General features: G+C 38.3%; 1 long non-coding RNA gene across 1 annotated transcript in view; it reads left to right on the top strand.

Annotated features, from left to right (window-relative positions):
* Window positions 1–4981: 4981 nt before the first annotated feature.
* Window positions 4982–13914, top strand: part of LOC118469632 (uncharacterized) — a 36692-nt gene continuing 27759 nt past the window's right edge. The window contains exons 1-2 of the long non-coding RNA XR_004846563.2: window positions 4982–5337; window positions 8326–8486. This is a non-coding gene — a long non-coding RNA (uncharacterized LOC118469632). The remainder of the gene's footprint in view (window positions 5338–8325; window positions 8487–13914) is intronic.

The raw sequence follows: 13914 nt of genomic DNA, 5'->3' as shown, positions 1-13914 counted from the left end.
GGACGGAGAGAAGCTAACAGCTAACAGCTAACAGCTGCATCACAAAGGCTGCAAAAAACTGAATTATACAGAGAAATTCCGTGAATATTAGGAGGTAGAAGTTTGCTCCACTGCAGGGATGGTTGTTTTCCTTCTCCGTCTCTTCCTCGCTGCTGTTTGTTTTCCTGAGCAGCTGTTTCTTCTCTCATTCATCTGAGCTTTGAGCTCCTCCAGATAAACCCGTCCGAGGTCCCGTCAAGGTTAACGAGGGGCGACAGCATCAGGCTCCAGATCCCTTTAATGAACCTCGTCAGCTCCGCCCGCCTGCTGCATGCCAACGAGCCGCTCAAACGCATCGCTGCAAATAAGGAAGAAGCCGTGAATGACTCGGGGAAAAGAAACCGTCCTCTGATGAGCCGGAGGGTCAGCAGACAGACGGGTCAGTTTGTTATCGGCAGCAGACGATAAACGCTCAGAATTTATTCAAACCAAACTTGGCTTTGACAAGAAATTAGAACGGATGGAGTCAGATAAAACCTCAATAATCACTCAGAGAAAACTGGGAAACAGATAAGAAGACTGAAGACATTGCAAGTTCTTGTAAGAAGTTCTTATAATAAACCGACGTTAACAAAAAGAAGCCATTTATTTAGTTATTTAGCTGACGACTACATCATAGTTACCTCATATTCTACTCTTGTTTTTAAAGTCAGTCAATATCGATAATTACTTATTTTTTAAATTAGCTATTTTTAGTAATTGTTAAAGAAAAAAGGGTTTAATATGAATTTAACCATTTAATCCCATTTATCAAAGTGCATGGGTAATAATTTCAATGTAAACACAACTATAAAAATAGGGAAAAAAATTTAAATAAACATAAATATAAAAATAAGTCATGATGAAGCAATAATCTTACCTTGATTCAAATTAAATAAAGTCTGAAAATGTTTTTGTTTAATGAGATACTGTTAATATATGCTACGGGAAAGGGTTTTACTATAATTTTAATCATTTAATCCCATTTATCAAGGTGCACAGGTAATAATTTTAATGTTAACACAACTATAAAAAATATGAAAAATATCCAAAAAATACGCAGAAATAAAAAAAACACCTACAAAGGTTCAAATCACATAAAATCTAATTAAATTTCTTCATTTTGCACGTTGAAAACAACCTGAGTTCTGCACATTTTGTCAAACAGGCAGCAACATACATGCAAAACACCAAGACAGGATAAAACTAGTAAAATCTTATTTTAAAACTTCATAAAAATAGAATAAAACCCTAAAATAGGGCAAAACAGGATCACAACCTGTAAAATCAATTACCAAAATAATAAATCTAAATGATTAAAACCACCAACAGCTGGTAAAAACATGCAGGTCTTGAGGTTTTTATTGAAAATATAATTGAAGAAGGAACATTTGTTTGAAAGCCCTGGAGCCATAGATGTGTTTATACGGATATGAACGTATATTTATGTAAATACACTCATGTGTCTTATAAGGAAGTGTTGAGATTACAGCAGCAGACGGGAGATTTAAGATGATTAAGGTGTCATTTAATACAACAAGATGCTGTTCTAGTTCCACTTCACTGAAAAAACAATGAAAGAGTGAAGATGAGGAGGAGGATCAGCTTTAAGGTGGAAAAACACAGACATGGAATTTAAAGGACGTTTCCTGACTGTTTCTGTACGTTCTGACGTCCACAGTTAAAACTTATTAGTGATAAAAACCTGAAAATGATGATTTTAGTGTAAAGTTTTACAAAAACCTGCACTATTAGGGTTATAATTTGCTGTTTATGAGCAGAGAAACTTAGATTTTATTCATGCAACTGAACTTTTTGCGCTTTAATTCTGTGTTTTCAGAGACTTTTTGGTTGAACTGCAGGCAGTGTTTTCACAGACGGGGGGGGTATGGAAATAAAACAAAAATATAAAAAAATAAACACCTATAGTGTAGTTTTTCAGTGTTCAGAACACATTTGAGCATTTAAAAAAATGTTGCTCATGTTAATTTCAGTTCATTTTAAAAATTTTTGTAAAATAAAAAAATCAAAGAAATTAAATTTTCATTCTGTTTTAATGATTTTTTGTGATCTTTTTTATAACATCACATTTTTATTTGTCCCCAGTCCAATCTGAGTCACTAAATATGTTGTTTATTACAAAAAATATCAAAGAAAAAGGAAAAAGCATGTGTCAAAGGTGAAAAACCAGATTATTCAGTTCTTTTATATCAATTTAGCAACTTTGGCAGGTTTGGTTTTGTCCCGCCGATGTTTTCTCTGGTTTGTCACCTTTTCTGATGCTTGTTCTGATATTTTTGGGCATTTTTGTGCCTGTACCTCTCTAATAGAGGTCTGTTTTCTTTTGTTTCCTACATGGTGTGATTGTTGTAAGTCAACCAATCATTCCATTGATTTAAAATCCCTGTTCATCCAATTATCCACTGGCAGTAGAGCAGCTGGTTTAGGGTGAATTTATCTGTTTGTCAGCTCGTTTTTGTCCATTTAGACTCGGATGGAGACAGAAAAGTGTTGAAACTTCAGTCTGTTTGCACAATAAAAGACAGAATTAAGACCCACATTTTGAAGCTCCTGTTTTCTGCATTTTTACTGGAAGAAGCATGAAGAACTCTGAGTCCAGTGTGCTCAGGTAATGTATTGATAATGCAGCAGTTGAGGAAAATTTGCATCCATAGCGTGTAGAGATAAATTGTGCTCTTTCTTTATGACACCAGTGTGACAGCAGACGTCTCTTTTACATCTATTTTATGTTGGTTTTTGTCTCTTTCAGGTCATTTTGTGTGTCTTTCCTGTGTTGTTGCATCATGTAGTTGCTCTTTCTGGTAGTTTTAGGCAAAAATGTGTCGTTTTCTTTCATTTTTGAGTCATTCTAACTGCACAGAACACATTTTTGAGTTCTCTCTCCTCCTTCATGTTGTTGTGTTTCCACAGAGCTGCAGGATTTTAGATCTTTTACTGTCTTTATGCATCTTGTACTTGATATCTGGTGTCTCTTTGCTGTGTATTTTTGTTCATTTATTGTTATTTTGTTGGTTCTTTAATGCTTAGGTAGTGTGTCCAGGTGTTAATGTTGATTTTACATCTATTTTATGTTGGCTTGCATCAATTTCAGGTCATTTTGTGTCTCTTTGCTGCGTTGTTGCTTCGTGTAATTGCTGATTTCTGATTCTTTCTGGTAGTTTTATACAGAAATGTGTGTTTTTCTTTCATTTTTGTTGTCCTTCTAACTACACACAAGACATTTCCGAGTTTTTTCTCCTTCTTCGTGTTGTTGTGTTTCCACAGAGCTGCAGGATCTTATATTTCAGTGAAAAAAAATGAACCGACAGTGAGGCAAAAATGAACCAGGAGCAAATAAAAAACACCCAGAAACTGCAGCTTGGAGTTCAGAGGGTTAAAGACGGACATGCAGCTGTTCTCATCCTGCAGGAAAACCAGTTCTGCTCTCTGTTTTCCTGATATTTGAGTTTCCTTTATAAGGTCACTTTATGTACACAACCTCCACACACACACACCTCTACACACACACCTCCACACACACACACACACCTCCACACACACACCTCCACACACACCTCCACACACACACCTCCACACACACACCTCCACACACACACCTCCACACACACACCTCTACACACACCTCCACACACACACAACTCCACACACACACACCTCCACACACACACCTCTACACACACCTCCACACACACCTCCACACACACACCTCCACACACACACCTGTACTCGCTCCCCAATGAAACGTCTTCCTGGTACTTGAGGAAAAACTTTACAGCGGCTCGTATTTGTTCCTCGCTCGTGTTCATGCGAGTACAGACCTCTGCAGAGTCATACATCTAAATATATGCTGCAGCAGAGAGGAGAGAGGGAATAATACAAACAGCGAGGAGGACGAGGAAGCGGTGATTGCATTCATTCTGCAGTCAGGTCTTTTGTTCCTCGTCTCTAAAAAGGAGGAAGGAACCATCTCCATTTAGATTGCTTTCTGTGGCGACACACAAACACGAGGAACGCGGCGTGGAACGCACACGTGTGCACGGAAACGTCTTCAAACCGTTTCTGTCTCAGCTTCTGAGCAACACAAACACACAGTGTTCTACCTGCATGCTGATGTGAGGATATTCAAGCAAACACCTGTTGCCTTCTGAGGAATATATTATTTACACCATCAACATTTTCCATCTAGTTTCCATAAACAATATCTGCAGCAGGTTTTTTCTAAGTTTTTGCTTCTACCAAGGTCAGGTTTGAATCCTTGTTTTGTGTCTTAATCAGAAAGCAAATCTGGGATGATTTCTTGGTTTTTTGGGTGTCTTTGTTGCATAAATTCAACATCTGGCAGCTGCATCCAAACATGTTCCTAACATGAGAACACCTAGACAGCCTGATGGTGTCCGATTTTTCTGGAGAAATTTTAATTTTCTTGAGTGAAAATCAGAATTACAGCCTCACAGCTGGATTTTTCTCTCAGTATAATTAAAGTTTACATCCAAACACAGTAAAATAAGACCCTGATGTTTACAGAACATGCATCCCCCCCTTAAAACTCTAATTATGGTGCAAATAATCCAAGTATTTGACCATATTTCCAACAGATTGCACCAGATAATGAAGATATTTGTGCAGGTGTTGAAGTTGTGTTGCATCAGACGTTACTTTCAGCTTTTCATACGAAACCTGACACACACAAAAATAAAACATCAAGAAAAACAGCAGAAAAATAAACACCAGAACATGGAAAACAAAAACTGTTGTTTTTTTTATTCATTAAAAATCAAAAAAATGAAAATGTTTTTGACAGTGTCAAAGTCCAGCAGTGACAAATGTGGAAAAAACAACCCATGAAACAACAAGCATCAATTATTGCACAACAATGTGTTCATTTACTTTAATATCCAATCAGAAGTGGAGGAATTGTCATGGCCTCTCCCTCCTCTGTGCTTCAGAGCCCAGCAGTCGGACACAGCTGCAGAAGGAGCGCAGCTCAGTCTGATCTCATCATCAGCAGTTACAGCCTGGTTCGTCCCAGCAGTCGCTGCTGGATCATTGTTCCTGCTGGTTCCTCACCAGCCACTCTGCCCATATCTGCCCAGTCCTGCTCTGTCCTGCCCAGTTCTGCCCAGTCTACCCTGGAACTCTCCCGAGAGAGGCCAGAATAATCCCGGAGGTTCCCCCCTCTGTCCTCGCCTCGGCTCCAAGCCGCTGATCTCCGCTGCACTCCTGCAGCCCTGGCGCCGCCTCCACAGACTGCAGGCTGCAGAACCGGTCTGCCGCCCCCCCGTTTGGACTTATTTAATCGTGAGTCAAGCCGTTTTGTTTAGGTTTCAGTCTTAGCCCTGACAGTGGCCTGCTGAGTTTATAATGCTTGGTTATTTTACTGCTCCGTTTGGTTTTTAGTTAAAATCGTTAATTTTTGTATGGAGTTTGGTTTGCTTTAGTTCACTCAGCCAGTGTCTTGTGTTTCTTTAAAGTCCTTCGTTTTGTTTTGCCTCCTGTGTGCCTGCACTCTGAGTTCAAACCCCTCTGCTTCCTGACAGGAATTTCAGGATAAAATTCAGTCTTTGCAGGATAAAAAAAGTGCAGCAGAACTTCGGTGCACATTTTAATCTCCCGTTTTCTGCAGGAATGCAGTTCATTATTTAAAGCTGCTGTTATTAATCTGCAGACTTTGAACACCTGATTTGAACATTATTGATGTGAACACTGCATATGAACATGTTTTCAAAATAACAAAAAATGCAAAGCGAATGATGTTGGACAAAGTTGAAATAATTTTAAGGATGAAATAAACTGAAATTACACCAAAAAAATTAGGAACTGAGGGCAGAAGCTCCTCAAACAAACTTAGATAGTATAAGAAGACTAACCTAAAACAAACAGGATAAAAGCTTCAAAATCCAAACTTAGCTTACCTACGCTGCTTAAATCAAAAATACACAGACAGTGTCACCTTTATCTTGTGTTTCGCGCTTCTTTATGCGCTCCAGATGACTTTAATCTTAATTCTAGACCAGCCAAAATCTTCTTCCAAACAAATCTTAAAGATTCCAAAGCAGTGTTTGTGAATTTGGGTGCAGGAAGTGATTGAAGGTCTGGATTCTCGTCCAATCAGGCATCGAATTGGAGGAGCAGGTGAAGGCACCAATCAGATGCAGGAACTCATACATGCAAATGTGCATTCCAAGTGAAAAGGTTCAGTCTCACAAAATGAGGAGAAATGAGCAGAAAGTCGAGGGATGTTTGTGCCAAATTTCAAGAAATCCCTTCAGGCGTTTCTGAGATATTAAACAGGGACAACAGGAAACAGAATAACATGAAAAATGTCACATGGAGGCTTGCAGAATGTGGAATTTGACATGATTTATTCCCTTCTTGGCAGTTTGTGTTCGTCTTCAACAAACTGCCGACGCAGCGACGATCTGTTCAGACATTTTCAGGAGTCAATCACAAAATCGATGCTCATTTTCTTCTTCCCAGCCGAAACCTTTTCTGTGTGTGTCCTAAAAAATAAAAACATGGCGCCAACTTCTTGATAGTCTGCACTCTAATATCAGATAAGCATCTAATGTGTTCACAGAAACACAAACACCAGCAGAGTTTGGGCTGAATGTTGGGAATAATGCGATGCAAATTGAAAGAATTCCTCGGGGAGACGCTCTGAGTTTCCACACGCACTCCAACTTAAAGACATTTCCATTTTCCTGCATCATAACTTCAGACCTGTAGCTAATTCCATGTGTTTTCTGGAAGCAGCAGAAACAACAGCGACGCACTCAGCGTTAATCTAAACTCATTAACATGTTAATTACTCTTTCACTGCTAAAGTTGTTGAGAACTTCTTCATTCTCAGCCTGACCTTGATTTCTAATAGATGCTCTCCTGTGATGCTTTAATATCAACACTACAAAAAGTCTAATTTGCCCTTTTTTCTGGAAAATTAAAATGGACTTATGCTGCTGCAGTTTCTTCTTTCTTTGCCTCCATTGCTGTCTGGAGCTTTCTCATATTCAGTGTTTCATCAAAATGCTTTAATTGAGTTGTCAGTCGTGAGAACAGTAACAGAGTGTCCGGCGGAACATCATTTAGTTGAAGAATTAATTAACTCTCGCCGGCAGTATTTATAATATCAGAGGGCAGCAGGTTGTTCTGCAGCTTTTAAGCATCGCAGGATAATTCAGCTGTTTGGCGAAGCAGCGCCGAGGCTGCGTTTGATTAATGTCGAGTTCAAAGTGCACAAAATAACCTGAAAGAAGAGCATCGATCAGTTTGATCAGACTTTAAAAACACGGCCAAGATTCTGAAAAATAGGAGCTTAAAGTGTTTTTCTGCACAAAACAAGGGTTAGAGCTGATTAGTAAAGCAAAATGCTCACTTAATTCTCATTTGCCATCATTAATCTACAAGAGAAATCAGTCTAATAGAACATAATTATTCAGATTTAATGCTTTTTGGAGTTTATTTAAAAGAGGATAGTTTGTCGACCTGTAGACTCCACATGTGCACCCACAAATTTGCTGAAACAGGAGAGAAAAACAATTAAAAGGAAGATTTAGTTGTAAAAATGTAACGTCAGTTAAATATTAATTAAAATTTTGGCTTCTAACTATTAAATAAACTCGTCTGATTGTGATATTTATATTTAAAATGCTCCTAGAAGACAGTCCATGTAGATAAAATCACCTGGTTTCAGGTAAATGTGACATCAGAGCTCCTTGTTTTACTCTTGAGACTAATTGCTGCAGTAAGTGATGGAGACCAGAAGCTTCTCTGAACTCAGACGACTAGCAGCTTCTACTGCAGCTGCATGGGAGGCGTTCAGGGAACATCTGGAAATTGTAGAGTCTATCAAGGAGTCTAATGTACAGTTTATTCATACGGATGTGAATCCAGCTGAAGATTATTTTCATTCCTTTTCTGATGCAGATTTGTAGATTAGCAGGGATGCAGCAGAACAACGTGTTTTATTCTATTATAGTATAAATAATCGTGATTACCAGTTTGGTGCAGCCACAGTCAGTTTATTTCCGTTAAAAATAGTTTTAGATAATTATTTGTATCTCATATCTGCACTTAGTTATTTTTAATTGTGAATTTTAAATTGCAATTTGATTTGTTTAGGATTATAAATCTGTTTCCTTTAAAATGTCTTTGTGTTCTAAAGCATCAATCATGCAAATTTAAAGGTTTTGCCTGCTTTGATTGTCATATTTTTTGCTGTGATGTTTTTAAACTGCTCAGTTCTTCAATTCACATTCATAATGTAGAAATAATCTGTTTGTTCTGCAGAAATATTGAGCTGCAGGATTTTCTGGAAGCGTCTCAAACCTTCACTGCAGCTCCAGAATCTTCCGTTAACGTGACCGATGTTACAGCACAACGAGGACAGACTGGAGGAGGATATAAACCGACATGAGGAGACGTATTGATGCAAGCACCTGAGAAAAGAGGTGAAACCCTGAAACACACAAACACAGCTTCCTGCTGCGCCACATGAAAAACCTTCCCCCTCTCATCCCGGCTTGTTTACCACGGTGGAGCTTTTCAATTAGCTGAGTGCACTCAGATACGGCAGCATGCATTAACACGCCGTTAGGAAACACAACGGAGTGCATTCTTCAGCAGAGAAACGTCTCAAACAACAAATGAGCTGCTGCACACAAACACACAGCATCCCTCAATGAAACATGCAGCCGTGTAAAAACACAATCACGCTAATTCCAACCCTGATGCTCGTTTGTCAACGGATTCTCTCGATGACAGAAACGCTCATCGTGCAGCAGTTCCACAAATCTCTCCTTCGTTCTCTTCTGTCGTTGGACAGAAAAAACACAAAGCGCCGAACAAACATGAATCACACACATAATCTCCTGGAGATTAAAAATTATTTGAACACTGTGTGGCTTCAAATCATATCAATAACCAATCTGTCAGTGGAGGATTTACAGCAAACCGAGGCAGACTTTGGAGTTTTACTTCCTAAAATTACAACTGGGAGTGATTTTTTTTCTGCAGAAATTTGTTGCCAAAACTACATTTTCTGTGTTCAGTGAGGAATGAATGAGACTCAGACGTTCTGCTGCTTCTAGTTTTCTCTCTGAGGATCATTGTGGCTATAAAAGCTGGATTTTGGAAGTGACAGCTGGTGAACATGTAGTAATATTGATTTAGTCTCTCTTATCCTCGTTTTATTGTCTGATAGCAGAAAATAAAAAGTAAAGCAGAGCAGCTTTATTGGGAATTCGACTACATTAACCTTATGAACCCTAAAACTCACCAGTGGGTTTAAAAAACACATTTTTTGGTTCTTTCTCCTTCTTCATGGTTTCCACAGAGTTGCAGGACTTTAGATTGCAGAGAAAACTGAGTCACAGTGAAGAAAAATGAGACCTCACCAAGCATTTTGGTGACTAAGCTTCATAACATAAAGGAAAACAAACATCAGTGGAAAACGGTGACAGAAAACACAGAGTGTAAAAATAACCCAAAAAAGAACAGTCCCAGAGGATTTGAACTCCTCTCCTGCCTCCTAATGTGGACTAAATCAAACAAAAACCATGTGACGTAGATGGAGGCCAACAGAAATCAAAGATCTCACTCATCTCTTAGATGTTCTAGTTTGTGTTGACGTCAGAGGAAGCAGGAGGCATCTTTGCTGTAAAACTCACGAGACCCCAACACACCGATGCATGAGAATAAACGCAGATAGGATAAAACGTCAGAATCAGGGTAAATCATGGGGAGGAATGCTGTTCTCGCCCTTCAAATGTGAATTATTCAGCAGCTGCTCTTAGACACATTTGTGGTGAAATGACACCGTAAAACATTCAACGCACCGAAGCTATACTAACATTTTAAATATTTTATCAACCAGGATGCTCAGAACACAACTTTCTTTATGGATCGACCACAGGCACCGGAACTAAAACTGAAGCCAGATAGACACAGATACATGTTCCATTTATTATTTTACCCTTTTTATTTTACTGTTTAATGCTGTAGAGGCCAGAGGAGGCGTCACTCAGACTACAGTTCATGTTGGCAAGCAGAGAGCATTGTGGGAGTTTTGCTAGCAGTGGGATCCATGATAAGGACTTCTGTGATATTTAATCCAAAATTACTCAAACTTTGTCTGAAATGACTTAAAACTAATCCAAAACCATTTAAAGCATTACACAAAGTTACTAATAAAGCTGTCTCAAACTAGACAAAACTAGTTAAAAATGTCTTGAAATTATCCAAAATGTGTCCAAAATTAGTCTAAAATCACTTGAAACGTGTCCAGAAAAACTTGAACTTTGTCCAAAACAAGTTAAAACATGGTGCAAAATGACACAAAACTTTAAAAAATGAGTAAAACGTCTCCTAAATGACTTGGAATTTTCCCTAAATCACTCAAAATTTACTTAAAATTACTCAGAACCTGTCCATAAAGACTCAAAATGTGTCTGTAATCTTTTTAACCTCGTCTGAAATTACTCAGAATTTGATTAAAATGTGAACAAAGCGAGTTCAAAGCTGGCACAAAATGACGTAAAGATTGATGATTTAAGTGAAATAAAACATATAAAACTGATTTAAATTGAGTAGAGCACCTTTGGGAGATGTTAAAGATAAACGTTGAGCAACACAACCCAAAAACTGACCAAACCCAACTTTAAAAGGATGAAATCTGTGTTTAATTTTGGACATTTACAGTGATTTAAAGTTTAATTTTGGCTCTCCAGGTTGCAGGTTTGGGAACATGTTGTCTTTATGGTTTCAAACAAAGCGTCAGACAATAAATAAAGGCATCGTCAGCAGAAAGCAGAGATTTCAGCCTCAGCTTTGTGAAATGACGGTCAGGATTCAGACAATAACGGCCGTAAATGCAGAACTTGAAAGTGGTCCTGCTCTGAAAGGCAGCAGCTGAATGTGACGCTTCAACAAAAGGACTGGAGAACGATTTGGCCTTCGCTTTCTGACTGAGCTTTCACTGCCAACAAAAGAACTGAAACACCTGGAAGCATTTTCACACAAATTAGGCTTTTGTGAAGATTTAGATATTTGTGTGAAAACTGACAGCAGAGTTCTTTGTTTCTTGGTGCAGCTAAACTCTTGACTTCCCACAATTCATGGGCAGAAAATCAAATATTTAAACATAATTATGAATGAGATCAGTTCAACTTTAGCAACTAGTCTTAAAGAAAATGTTTAAATCTGATGTTTAAAGAACATTATTGGAATGTAAATCATTGAAAAAATGTTCCTACAAGGTTAAAAGTGAAAACAGACAGAATGTTTAGCAGGAACATTCAGACAACGTTTGGAGAATGTTTTTAGTGCTGTAACAAAGATCCAAAACCAACATTCAAAAAGTGTTTGCAAGATGGTTTTAGGGCCTCAAATGAGAGAATATTTCCATCTATGAAACGCTCCAGTAATGTGATAGATTAACAAAAGTAGAACATCGGTTCTTCTACAAAATTCAGATGCATTCAAAAAACGTCCAAAAAAGCTACCGAAAATAACTCAAAATATTTACAAAATTTACAGAAAATATGTCAATTGTTTTTACAGCTAGATGGAGAAAGTAGTTCACTGTCTGTGGAGTCATTTTAGGAGCTCTGATTAGTGGAACTATGACTCATTCTAGACCTCCTGATTAGTGGTACTATGACTCATTCTAGACCTCCTAATTAGTGCTACTATGACTCCTTCTACACCTCCTGATTAGTGCTACTATGACTCCTTCTACACCTCCTGATTAGTGGTACTATGACTCCTTCTATACCTCCTGATTAGTGGTACTATGACTCCTACACCTCCTGATTAGTGGAACTATGACTCATTCTAGACCTCCTGATTAGTGGTACTATGACTCATTCTAGACCTCCTAATTAGTGCTACTATGACTCCTTCTACACTCCTGATTAGTGCTACTATGACTCCTTCTACACCTCCTGATTAGTGGTACTATGACTCCTTCTATACCTCCTGATTAGTGGTACTATGACTCCTTCTACACCTCCTGATTAGTGGTACTATGACTCCTTCTACACCTCCTGATTAGTGGTACTAGGACTCCTTCTAGACCTCCTGATTAGTGGTACTATGACTCCTTCTAGACCTCCTGATTAGTGGCACTATGACTCCTTTAGACCTCCTGATTAGTGGTACTATGACTCCTTCTAAACCTCCTGATTAGTGGAACTATGACTCCTTCTAGACCTCTGATTAGTGGTACTATGACTCCTTCTAGACCTCCTGATTAGTGGTACTATGACTCCTTCTAGACCTCCTGATTAGTGGTACTATGACTCCTTCTAGACCTCCTGATTAGTGGTACTATGACTCCTTCTATACCTCCTGATTAGTGGTACTATGACTCCTTCTAAACCTCCTGATTAGTGGAACTATGACTCCTTCTAGACCTCCTGATTAGTGGTACTATGACTCCTTCTAGACCTCCTGATTAGTGGTACTATGACTCCTTCTAGACCTCCTGATTAGTGGTACTATGACTCCTTCTAGACCTCCTGATTAGTGGTACTATGACTCCTTCTATACCTCCTGATTAGTGGTACTATGACTCCTTCTAGACCTCCTGATGGCTGCTGGTTCACTGAGTTTTAATTGTCCACTGATCTTCCTGGATCACCTTTTCCACTCATACAGCTCCATATCATCATACTTCCACCTCCGTGCTTCACTGTCAGGACTATGCATTAACTGTGGTAGTCCTGGTCAGGTTCTCACCAAGCATCTGGATCTATCTCAGCCCATGACTCCTGAGATGATCTTCCTGGATCCTTTTCCGTCTTTGTGAATTCTCGGTCAGATTCCTTAGATACTCTAGGTGACTTTGAACAAATTCTGACCAATTTTTGGAAAATTTTGATTCAATTTGGAAAAATCTTTAGACATTTTGGGCAAATACCCTGTCATTTTTTGACAACTTTTGAATCTCTTGGGGAACATTTTGAATCCTTCTGGACTATTTTTTTGCTTGTTTGTGACACATTTTCAGTCACTTTGGATGTGTTTGGACTTATTTTGTACACATCATACAATATTTTGAGTAATTTTGAACATCTCATTTTTAAGAATTTGCATTTCTTTTCCATGCGGAGCCAGATGTTAGAAGCTTGAATGAAGCTTGAGAAGCTGAATTTCGAAGTATAGTCTTTCTAATATATTTGTTTTTAATTGTTCATAAGAGGAAACCTCAGATATTCACCAGTGGTACAATTTTGAATCATTTAAGATTTTAGTGGTATTGCTCAGGGATGTTCTTCTGTACATCCTCCAGCATATAAAAAGCACCATGCTAACATGTTACCCAGAAAAAATAATGTAATTTCCTTCAGATGGAGTCGATAAAACCGTCCTCATCATAGATTTTGAGGTTTTAGGTTCATACAACGTCCCGTCTTTGAGCTGAAGAGATGAGAAAACGGTTGGAATTCTTGGCCACTAATCGGTGGTTAAAGTGACATTAATTATACATTCCTCTGCTTCACCTCTTCAAAGTCATTAGCTTCCCTCTGAGCTCCCACTGATTCGGACTTAAGAGGAAGAGTCGATTCAAACATGAGGATCAGGAAAACATGGAGGAGAACGGCAAGGTCAAGTTCTGCTTCTAATCTATTTGTACACGGAATACTGTGGGTACTAATGTAGTATAATGTGTGGAAATGGAGTTTTATGTGTATAAATGTATTATTATGTGTATAAATGTAGTTTTAGAGGTTAAATGTAGCGTTATGTATGTAACTTAGTATTATGTGTGCAAATGTACTGTTAGAATGTACAAGTAGTATTAGAATGTACATGTAGTATTGGAGTAAATGTAGTATTAGAAAGTAAATGTAGTTCTGTGTGTGAGTAAATGCACTA

Source organism: Amphiprion ocellaris, chromosome 16 (genome assembly GCF_022539595.1).
Source record: "Amphiprion ocellaris isolate individual 3 ecotype Okinawa chromosome 16, ASM2253959v1, whole genome shotgun sequence".
NCBI lineage: Eukaryota > Metazoa > Chordata > Actinopteri > Pomacentridae > Amphiprion > Amphiprion ocellaris.
This window is presented reverse-complemented; position numbering and strand designations above follow the sequence as displayed.